This window comes from Etheostoma spectabile, chromosome 20 (assembly GCF_008692095.1).
Source record: "Etheostoma spectabile isolate EspeVRDwgs_2016 chromosome 20, UIUC_Espe_1.0, whole genome shotgun sequence".
Classification (NCBI taxonomy): domain Eukaryota; kingdom Metazoa; phylum Chordata; class Actinopteri; order Perciformes; family Percidae; genus Etheostoma; species Etheostoma spectabile.
This window is the reverse complement of record NC_045752.1, coordinates 10551644-10564175: the sequence shown is the minus strand read 5'-3', so window position 1 is coordinate 10564175 and position 12532 is coordinate 10551644. Positions and strand designations below refer to the sequence as shown.

Below are 12532 nucleotides of genomic sequence, written 5' to 3'. Positions count from 1 at the left end.
GGGGTGGATATATATCATGACTATTAAACAGTAGGCCTTGTGGCACTGTGGACGGTGAGCTACAAGATCTGTGTTGTGCACTTCGTTGGGTCCAGGATCAGATTGCAGGCCTCAGAGACGGTGCACAGAGCATGGAAGCAACAGGATCAGGCTGAGCACGCAAGCATGGGAAATGTGCTCATGAATAGACAGACCTTTTTACTCTGGGCAGGAAACACAAATCTGCAGATGTTGAACAGCTGGGAGACATCAGAAACTACAGCATGGGAAATAAGTACTCATACAATACAGTATGCAGTTCACACTGCTGAGTTACATGTAATAGCTTAGCTTGTGAGAGTGATACTATAGGAATCGTCAAAAATGAAATGAACACATTTCTGAATGGAGAGGCACAGGGGAATGGGTATTCACTGTTCCATGTGCACTGTTGAATTATTCTAAATGCCAAGATGGCACAATTGACAGCTGATTTTTTGTGTGTCATCAGTCATCTACTACTTCTACATACTTTCAGCTACAAAAAACTGTGTTGTGCACATTATCAAACTGTTCTGCTCTCAAGGACATTTGTGCGTATTCAACCTTTCTCCACCATTCATAGTTTTTAAAACAATAAGCTTTTTTTCTTTTTACATTGAAAGTCGGTGGAGTAATCTTCAAATCCTCTTCAAGCTTCTTCCACTTCTTATACATATAAATAAATATTTACATTTTTTTTTTTCAGGCTTCATCAAAGGTGTGAAGATTACCGTTTTTTTTTTGTTAATCTCTCTATGACTAATTTTGACATGATATACTATGACACAATGTTAAGCAAGTAGTCACTGAAGATGCTCCCCCTGAATTGATTCCCAGTCTAGGCTGGGACTTTTTGTGTGGAGTCTGCATGTTCTTCCAGACTATGCTATAACGTTTTGCAACATACTAAACTATGACTTTTTAGCGTTTTCTTCAACATACTATATTCTGACTTTTTTCAGTGTACTATGATTTTTTATCAGTTTTTTTAAAACTTACTTAAATACTAAATACTTAAATTACTTTTTTAATATTTTTTTTCACCATACTTTAATTTTTTGAATATACCATGACTTTTCCATCACTTTTGGTTGACATACTATACTATGACTTTTTTCAAAATTCTAAACTATAACTTTTCTTCAAATCAATTTTTCGACTATACTTTCAGCATACTGCACTATGACTGTCATTTACGTGTGGAGCTTGCATGTGGAGCTTGCACTTTTTCAATCACTTTTTTTGACATGCTATATATATTATGACCTTTTAACAGTTTTTTGACAAACTATACAATGATGTTTTTGTTACTTTTTTGACATGCTATGTACAAATGATTTAACTTTTTTTTAAAGAATTCTATTCTACTGGCCTTTATGTCATTTTTGTCGACATACTATATCATGAGTTTTTCGATATGCTATATCATGATTTTTTTTTTAAATAATTTTCTTCGACATACGATACTTTATGTCCAATATATTAAGTGAAAAAGACAAATGTGCCAAAATCAGGATCTCTTCTGACAAGTCAAATCGCTTAGACTGATAAGAGAGTGATTGGGAAACAAAAGGTTGAGCGTTTAAGAATGTTTTGAGGTCTGATTAACTAAGTGAAAGAGACAAATGGGCCAAAAATACAAACTTGTGTCTCAGGCAGTTAGCTTAAGGAGATAAGAGAAAGATTGGAAGGTTCATCGTTCAAATCAGGTATGTTTACAAAAGTTTTGAGCTCCAGTTTACTAAGTGAAATAGACAAATATGCCAAAACTATGCAAACCTCTGTCAGCTCAGTTTGCTTATGGTGGAAGAATGGATGGAAGACAAAATGTTGAGTGTTTAAATCTAAGAAGTTTCATTAATTTTTGAGGGCCTATACACTATGTGAAAGAGACAAATATGCAAAAAACATAGCACTTTTTTGACATACCATACTCTGACTTTTTCAACTTTCAATACTTTAACTTTTTCATCAGTTTTTTGACGTACTATACTACGACTTTTTAATCACGTTTAAAAAAAAAACCTATTCTATGGCTTTTAATAGCTTTTTCAACGTACTATACCTTGACTATTCTATCACTTTTTCCTCACATATTATACCATGACATTTTTATCACTTTTTTCAACATAGTATACTATGACTTTTAATCACTTTTTTTCAGCAAACTATACTATGTAATATATTTACTGTAATAAATCCAAAAATGACTCAAATGCGTAATCAGAAAAATTGAAATACTATCTTTTCTGAAAAAAATGCTAGTGCCAGTATTTTCACCTTTTGTAATTTTGATTCCATGAAGTGTAGGAAGTGTGTCTGTTGGGTGGAAACATAGCTCCGCGTGAGCATGGGCTTTTATGACTGTCAACATAGCCAGCATCTAACGTTACTCACAGCTACTCCGCTGTGCAGTGAAGTAATTTATGTGAGACAAGCGTCTAGCAAAATTGTTGTGAGTGCTGCGGTCTCAGCCTGGCAACCATTGTGAACCTCGAGTCTGGGGAGGAAGGGGTGGAGGAGACGACTCTCTCCAGTATTTTGAATTTGTACTGTAGTAACTATTTTAAACACTAGCTGTCAGTATTACATGTTGCACCTTTAATGGCTTTTTTTGACATACTATGCTATGACTATTTTTGACATGCTAAACTATGACTCTTTTATCACTGTTTTTTGACGTAAAATACTTGACTAGTTTATCACTTTTGTCAACATATGATAAAAAATATGACTTTTTTATCACTTTTTTCATCATACTATATACATACTATGACTTTTTATTAGCTTTTTCAACGTTCTATATTATCACATTTGTCAACATACTATAGTATGACTTTTTTATCAGTTTTTTCAACATACTATACAATGACGTTTTGTCACTTTTATATACATACTATACTGTCACTTATTTATCAATTTTTTCAACATACTATACATTGACCCTTTTTCTCACTTTTTTTGACATACTATACTATGACTTTTAATAACTTTGCTGACATGTTAGACTATGACTTTTTATCACTTTTTTTGACATTCTTTACTAAGATTTTTTATTACTTTTTTGGACATGCTATATACTACCACATTTTTCAACATGCATGGCTTAGAGTGATAAGCAAATGTTTGGAAGACAGAAGGTTGAGTGTTGAAGCTTTAGGGTTAAAATCCCAAATGTTTAAAAATGTTTTGAGGTCTAATTAACCAAGTGAAAGAGACAATTGGGTCAAAAACGTAGAATTGTGTTGCCGGACAGTTGGCCTAGGGCAATAAGAAAAAGCTTGGGAAACAGATGGTTCAGTGTTCAAATCCTGTATGTTTAAGACAGTTTTGAGCTCCAATTTACCAAGTGAAATAGACAAATATGCCAAAACCATGCACACCTCTGTCACTTCAGTCAGGTTATGGTGATAAGTGACTGGATGGAAGACAAACTGTTGTGTGTTCAAATCTGGGAACTTTCATTAGGTTTTGAGGTCCCATACACTAAAATATGTATATGTATGCCATAAACCTAGTGCTTGTGTCAGCCCAGATAGCTTAGAGGCATAAGAGAATGATTAAAAGACAGAATGTGTGTTAAAACCCTGTATGTTTCAATTGGTTTTGAAGACCTCCATTACAAGAATGAAGCATACAAACAGAAAAGTTGTGTTGCTGTGAGTCACCTTTTTCAACATGACTTTTTTCAACATGCTATCCCATGACTTTTTAAAAAATGTTCTCAAAAAACTATAATACGACTTTTAATCGCTGTTTTAACATCCTAAACTTTAACTATTTTATCACTTTATTCGATACATGACAGAAAATATGACTTTTTTTGTCACTTTTTTCTACATGATTTACTTAGATTTCTTCAACTTATTACACCATGACTTTTTTGTATCACTTTTTATCGAATAAATATACCATGACTTTTTAATCACTTTTTTCAACAAACTATACTATGGCTTTTGAAGGCTTTTATTATGACATGCTAAACAATGACTTTTTTGATCATTTTTTTTGACATGCTATACTGTGACAATTTTCGACATACTATACTATGACTTTTTTATCAATTTTTTTGACGCACTGTACTTTGACTTTTTTATCACTTTTTCAACAAAAAAATGACTTTTTAATGTTTTTTTCGACCTACTATACAATGACTTTATCACTTTTCTCAACATAATATACTGTGACTTTTTTATAATTTTTTTGATATACTACATAATATGACTTTTTAAAACTTTTTATGTATTGTATTTTGACTTTTTTATAACTTTTTTTCAACATACCATGACTTTTTATCAATTTTTTCAAAATTCTGTATTACCACATTTTTTGACGTGCAATATTTTGACTTTTTTTTATCATTTTTTTCAACTTACTGTACTATGGCTTTTTAATGGCTTCTTTCAACGTACTATACTATGACTTTTTCAAAATATTATACTACTTTTTTATCACTTTTTCTACATGATATAGTATGACTTTGTACACATTTTTTATATATTGTACTTAGACTTTTTATCACTTTTTTCGACATGTTATATTATGACTTTTTATCACTTTTTTCGACATGTTATATTATGACTTTTTATTACTTTTTATTGACATACTACATAACTTTTTAATCACTTTTTTCAACAAACTATACTACAACTTTTTTATGGCTTTTTTAACATGCTATACTATTACTTTTTTATAACATTTTCTGACATACTATTCACTGTGACTTTTTAGAACTTTTTTATATAGTACAGTTCAACTTTTTTATTACTTTTTTCAACATATGACTTCGATATATTAACTTTAATATAAAATAATAATACCTTTTTTTATATACTGTACTTTGACTTTTATATCACTTTTTTCAACATACTATGACTTTTTATCACTTATTTCAACATGTACTATACTACCACATGTTTTGTCATCCTATGGTATGACTTTTTTATCACTTTTTTGGACATACTATACTATGACTTTTTCGACATGCTATACTATGTCTTTTTATCACTTGGTGCGTGCATCACCCTCAACACACCATCCCCACTGTCAAACATGGTGGTGACAGCATCATGGTTTGGGCCTGCTTTTCTTCAGCAGGGACAGGGAAGATGGTTAAAATTGAGGGGAAGATGGATGCAGCCAAATACAGGACCATTCTGGATGAAAACCTGTTGGAGTCTGCAAAAGACCTGAAACTGGGACGGAGATTTATCTTCCAACAAGACAATGATCCCAAACATACAGCAAAATCTACAAAGGAATGGTTCACAAATAAACATATCCAGGTGAAAATTGAAAACTGCTGTTCACAAACGCTCTCCATCCAACCTCACTGAGCTCGAGCTGTTTTGCAAGGAAGAATGGGCAACAATTTCAGTCTCTCGATGTGCAAAACTGATAGAGACATACCCCAAGCGACTTGCAGCTGTAATCGCAGCAAAAGTTGGCTCTACAAAGTATTAACGCAAGGGGGCCGAATAATTTTGCACGCACCACTTTTCAGTTTTTTATTTGCTAAAAAAGTTTAAAATATCCAATAGATTTCGTTCCACTTCACAATTGTGTCCCACTTTTTTTTATATCTTTTTAACACTTTTTTCAACAGATGCTATACTACCACATGTTTTGTCATGCTATGACTTTTTTTTATCACTTTTTAGGACTACTTGCTATCACTGTTTTATCACTTTTTTCAACATACCATACTATGACTTTTTGTAAATTTTTACAACATACTACACAATGACTTTTTGTCAATTTTAATACATACTCAACTATCACTGATAGATTGATCACTTTTTTTTGACATTCTATACTTAGACTTTATTCTCAATTTTTTCAATATACTGCACAATTACTTTTTATCACCTTTCATCAACATACTACACTATGACTTTTTAATGGCTTTTTTCCGACATTCTATACTAAGACTTTTTATCACTGTTTTTGACACACTATACTATGACTTCACTTTTATTTATATACTAAACTATAACTATCACTTTGTTCAACATACTATACTGTGACTTTTTATCACTTTTTTTGACATGCTGTATATTACCACATTTTTCAACATACTATACTATTATTTTTTTATCACTGTTTTCAACATGTTGTACCATGACTTTTGATCACTTTTTTTTAATTATTATACTATGATGTTTTATCCCCTTTTCAACATACTATACTATTAAGTTTTTATCACTGTTTTTGACATACTGTACTATATCTTTTTATCACTTTTTTTGACTTTTTGTACAATGACTTTTTATCACTTTTTTCAACATACTACACTATGAATTATCACCTTTTTTGACACACTATACCATGACTTTTTAATGGCTTTTATCGATTCATTTGATTTTAGCACTCTAGTTTTTGGATTATTGAGAGAGTTGTTCATGTTTACTAATATTTTCTGAACTGTCTTAGACTATAGTCCTAACATGTATGAATTTTGAAAATGGGCGCGCCCTGAAGCCAGGACATAAATGAAGTCTGTGATGTGAATGCGTATTTACAGTCTACAAGCATCACCAATTGAATTGTGAGAAATCCTGCTATTTGGAAAAATTCCAACCTCTCATCTGGGTATATATTATGTCCATCTAATGAAGCTCAGCGCATATTCCTTCAGGAAGACTTTTAGGTAAACTTCTACCACCAACAATAATAATAATAACAATAATAACAACAATACTAATGATGTATACTTTATTAATTCCGTAAGGGAAAATTACAGTGTTTTCACTCTTGTCATTACACACATTACTCACAATCTTGAATTACACACACTGTACCTGTACCTATACATGCACCAATGGAGAGATGTCAGAATGAGGGGGCTGCCCATAGAAAGGCGCCCCTGCTTGGGGCTTTGATGTCTTGCCTAAGAGCACCTTGGCAGTGCCCAGGAGGTGAACGGGCACCTCTCTAGCTACCGGTCTACCACCATAATTTGCTGGCTTACACACTACCATCATCTCTCCCTAAAACTATTCAGCTGTTAAAAGGTGTTCATTTTTCAGTAAATCAACCATGCCGTGATCCAATCACAGCATGACATCCTGCTTTAAATGTCTTCCCTCTTTGCTATCAGCTGTCTTTTCAGGCAAATGTCAGCCCCTGCAACCTGAGTTCCTTTCCATCAGACAGCTGCTTTGTTCAGTCTCCAGGTTCTCTCTTTACCATCACCAGTGTTTAGGCTCCATTGGGGGAATATGTCTGGCTTCTATACCTTTAAAATATTTTTAACTATGGAGTCTAATCCCACTCTGTTTATTTCTTATTATGTACATGTATAATACATCTTTGCATATCTGCAACAAAGTCTTTCCTGATTGAAATATCTCTAATGACCAGGCTATAGACTACAGTATATCTGGGTTACTTGCGCAATTATACAGATGTATTACAGTCTGTCATAAGAAATATTTATCATTTTGAAGTGATCAATGTGTTCCATATGCAGCATGCTTTATAGACAGATGTTGTCTCTTTGAGACTTGGCAATTTGCTATAACATTAAATCACGCCTAATCTCAGTTCCCAGAAAGTAGTTGGGAAATGCGATCTTATTGTATAGTTGGAGCACCCTAACTCACCCTGCCAGTAAATGTTTTTGTGAGGTGCCAATGCAATGTTGGCATGCGTAAGAATGCCGGGTCAATCCACAGTGAGCACTGATGCAGCAGGCTGAGGAGTGAGAGGCAACATTTCTTTCTGAGATAACTTAATCATTAGACTTCTGGATAAGAAAGTCAGATAAAGGTTAATCTGCTGTTGAATATAAGGTCATAGGGTTCATAGTTAATTTAACAAATGTATACAGAAGAAAGAGGAATAGAACTGACTTTTTAACATGTGTTACAAACCAAAGAAAGGTGTTTATTTAAGGAGAATAAAGTCTGCATAAAGCACTAGGATTTAACCTAATTCAATCTTTAATACCATGTTTTATGCACCCGTCGTTATCTGTTTTTATGGGAGTTGAAGCAGCTCTCATTCCAGTTTGTAAAATTTAAAAAGCTTTAGATTTGAATCCCCTAAGGGAGGTATAAATAGACAGCCTCTTTAGCCAGGCACTGAATACTCTGTCTTACAGAGTGTATCTGCCATTCTGAATTAAATTCTTTCAAGAGAAAGTTGACCACCTTCCCTTAGACTTGCATGTTAAATTCATGCCATGGCAATATTACTGTTGCATTATAAGGTGGCATAGAATTCATTTATACTGGCCAGTATACTGTTGTTGTACATGTGATAATAAAACACCTTGTTTGTGCAGTAATACTCAAAACATGTGGGCACAGTTAGTTTACTGCAGCTGGGCCATCTCTGCAAAGTGACCTCTTCAATACCTCTTCAATACCTCAGTACCTCTTCACGGCCTGTCAACAAAGCCTTATTCATTCATTTAAATTACAATCACAACAACCATTTTTATTGGTCATATAAATATGAACATACCAAATTAGCATTTATACAGGAAGCTGTCTGGTGTTAATGAGTTCATAACAGTAGTCTCAGAACTACAACTAGATTGATGCAATCTCAAATTAGCAGCAAAGTGTGTGTAAACTCAAAATGTACAAGTGCAACAGTAGGACATTAGTAGCCTAGGTTTAGGTTCACTCTTAGTGTGCAATACATTTCTCTGAGATATAATCACAGTTTTGACAAAGCCTATACAATTAGAAAATGACAAATTTGGTAAAGTATGGATATGTGCAACAAACACAAATTCAAATTCAGTCTCACAAAGAAAGTGCATGGTGTTTTTTTTTAGTTGTGTTGTTTAAATTTTAATTTTCTTGTATTCTAAACAAAAGATTTTTTAATGAATAATAATCCCATTTCACAGAAGAAACACAAGATCATGCACAGTTTCTCCGATGCTGCTAAAGTGATCAAAGTGTCATTTTTTAAACTGTTAAAAAACAAAAAAACACCAGAAAGAAAAATTGGTGTTTGGAAGCCCTGTAAAGCAGTAGTATGCAGGCAACACAACAACTCTTGGGTCCATCTAGAGGCAGTTATCTGATTTCCTTAAATTGAAACCTAGAAAACTACCATTACAAATGACAACATCTCTGTGAATATGACATTAATGTTTCTTGCATAAGTGAACATTGAATTTAAAAATCCATATATCTTTGACTAGTGCAAATGAAGGCAGTTAAGAGAAACAGCAGACAAACTGACAAAGTTATCCTTTGATGGTCCTTCTGTAATGTGCATCAACCAGTTGAGAATATCTACATCCTGAAGAAGACATTCCGTCCAAAAATATTTGCAAAACCCACCAAACCATAACAAGACTGCTTTTTTTCCATCTTGAACACTTTTGAGAAAACTCTGTAAAACTTCTTTCCGCTATTTATTTCTGTGCCTGTGGGAATGGTCCTAGTTATGCAATTAGCAGGTTGACCAGAGGATGGCACTCTGGTAACAGCTGTAAAATGATGGTAAACAACATAATATCTTGTAATAGAAAAAAGGAATACATATAACACCACCATTATACTCCCACGAAAGCCATGTAAATATACTAATCCTGGATTCAGCTAAAGTGAAACTCATTGAAATTAGTAACACTCAAATGTAACAACAGATTTTCTGCAAACACACAATGGTGTCTATTGTAACATTTATTTAAGACAGTATAAATATATATGCACCAGAACAATGATTACAACATGTTATGAAACTAGTGTTTCTGCAGAATAAAGACAATCTGTGTCATGCAATGATAAAAAACACATCAAAAAACTCCATCATACTAATATTCTAGTGCTTCAGATTCAGCAGTGTGGAGGGGTAACAATCTTACCAGCCATTATTTATTAAAGTTAATGAAAATTGATTGGAACTTATACATGATATTCTTAATGTAAATTATGTAGTGAAGGTTTTAAGTTCACTCTTGCTCCTGAGGTGACAGCATTAGCCTGCCGCCATGAATCTAAGTACTTTCCATGAGGACAAAGACAACACAACAATAAGATATAGCAATATTTCCCTAAATCTTCTTTTGCTTACTGGTTGATTGATTAGGTTCTGGGAGAGCTGTTTATTGACTCTTTGAACAAATAGTATAGTCAATGTTGATTAATGTTAATGCCAGTAAATATTGCACATAAGAGACCCCACCAGGTGTCATTGGTCAGTGGTTGCTGCACAGCGGGTGCTCGGGACCATTTCGTGTTTCAGAAAACTCCTTTGGGACTAAGCTATCAGTGAGCATGGATTCTCTGTAAACTCCTTTTTGCTGAGTCAGTGACCATTAGAGAAATTAGAGTGACCCTGCACCTATACCATCTTAATGAACTAAGCAAATCAATCTGGATCTAAGGACAAACGGGCCATCATGAATGATGCTCAAAGGGGCACAGGGGGAATTACGGAGATTAGGATTAATATTCCCTCAAGCAAATGATTAGAAATACCCATGCAGAACTACAATAATAAAATAACTTGCTCATCATCAAACGTTTTGACATTATTTTCAACAAGAGTTAGATGAGAAGATTGATACCACTCTCATGTTTGTACTTTCTTGAGCTACTGCCAGCTGCCTTTTAGTAAATCTGGACAAAGACTGAAAAAATACTAGACATTTAACTTAATACATCTTTGATTAGTGCAAATTAATGCAGTTAAGAGAAACATCAGACACACTGGAAGAATTATCTTTTGAGGATCCTTCTGTTACTCTATTATTAATTTCCTATTAGTGATCTAAAAAGCACTGCTAAATTATTTATTTACCATTCATTGAAATATTAAACTTAACAACCCTTTATAAACAGTGGAGAGTGGCATTTTGTATTGTAGCTCAAAACATTGTTCATCTTATCATATGCATGGTTGTTTAGTATTAATATGTAGTCATGTTTCTGTCAACACCCTGATGCTGCAGTAGAAATAAAATATCTGCAGAGGAAATTGTTCAAGAACATCTGTTACAATAAACAGCCTGAAATAACCTAAATTCAGAGCGGTTGAGACAGAGTGAGACAGCCCCTAAGATAATATCGACAAAATCCCGCCTGGGCAATCAGACTAAATGTCTCGTCCTTGCTGTTGTCGTCCAGCCTTCGCTCCTCGGCCTCCTCACATAGCAGCATAATCCATCATTCTGACTGCAGTGAGGAGGGATGAAGCATGCCAAAAAGCTTCACAGAGGGATTTAACTGTGTTATCTCCAGAGACCATAAATCTTCAGCAGTCCCCTCCTCCCAGATTCAGCCGGTGAGATCAACTTTAGCTTCACCCAGAGGAACACAGCCTTTGTCCACTTTTATAAAATGACAACAGAAACACCCTGCATCAAGGTAATATCATTGAACCCATAAGGGATGTGTAGATATCCTGGAGGGTAAATGGCAATATGATGCATATGAGTCTGCTGTCATTTTTAGTGCATGTGAAAACTTCTGTTCCTAGTTTAAAGCCGTTTTACATTAGTGTTGTATATTATCTCAAAGATGAATGATGTAATTGAATAATAACTAAATTATCTGGCCAACTTGTTCTTGACCAATAGTGTGTCCTAATGAACAAAAAAACAAAAAACCTAATGAACAAAAAACCAAGATGTCAGTCATGGTCCAATATGCAACTGACACTAGCATGATGTGGATTTTTACTGAGTTATTGAATTTCTTTGTAGAAAAACAATATCAGATATTAATTATTTCTCAAAGCAAAGTATTTTCATACATCCGAAGAGAAGTTTTTTTTAACCTGTTATATCCGACAAGGTCTGAAGTTTATTTACCTCGGTCTCGTGAATGGACATGTATACTATCACCAAATGTATCGAAATGTACAAAGACTGTGACATACTATGTAGACCAGAGAAATATACAGGAATGACAAAAAAACTGCATAATTCACCGCAATGAATAATCTGAAAAAATGAACACGTTATTCTGTAGACACACTTTCCTTGGCAATCTCCTTTTGATAGGATGGAGAGCCTTAGTGTAACATTCAGTCATTTGGATTGGTAAACTGATTGTTCTTCAACTCGATATTAAAAGGTTGATGGCTGAGTGCCTTCTAATGTACATACAAACCATATGTCTAAAACACATCATAATTTCAATTTCGCTGACGGTTTCGGTGACATGCATCTAGCATTTCATGTGTACATCCTCAACAATGCATAGCCACATGTGATGCTGACATTCAGAAAAGTGGATGCCTAGACAGTTGGTTATGAAAATTTCATGTGCAAAAACACGTCCAGTTAGACGTGATGATCAAGCTAATTGCCTGCTGGGTCTGTTGAACAGTACAGCACATTTGACAGTGGTGACATGCTTCTGTGAACCACAGTTTGGTGCCGCACATTCAGTATCTACAGTGGGGCTCGAAAGTTTGGGCACCCCAGGTAAAAATTGGTATTAATGTGCATAAATAAGCCAAGGAAAGATGGAAAAATCTTCAAAAGGCATCAAATGACAAAGTAGACATTTGTATAATATGTCACAAAAAGTTAGAT

The 12532-nt window shown here is 34.1% G+C and overlaps 1 long non-coding RNA gene across 1 annotated transcript in view; it reads right to left on the bottom strand.

The window, feature by feature from the left end:
- LOC116669904 (uncharacterized) overlaps nt 1-12532 on the bottom strand; it is a 23078-nt gene that overhangs the window by 2492 nt on the left and 8054 nt on the right. The window contains exon 2 of the long non-coding RNA XR_004326909.1: nt 2425-2428. This is a non-coding gene — a long non-coding RNA (uncharacterized LOC116669904). The remainder of the gene's footprint in view (nt 1-2424; nt 2429-12532) is intronic.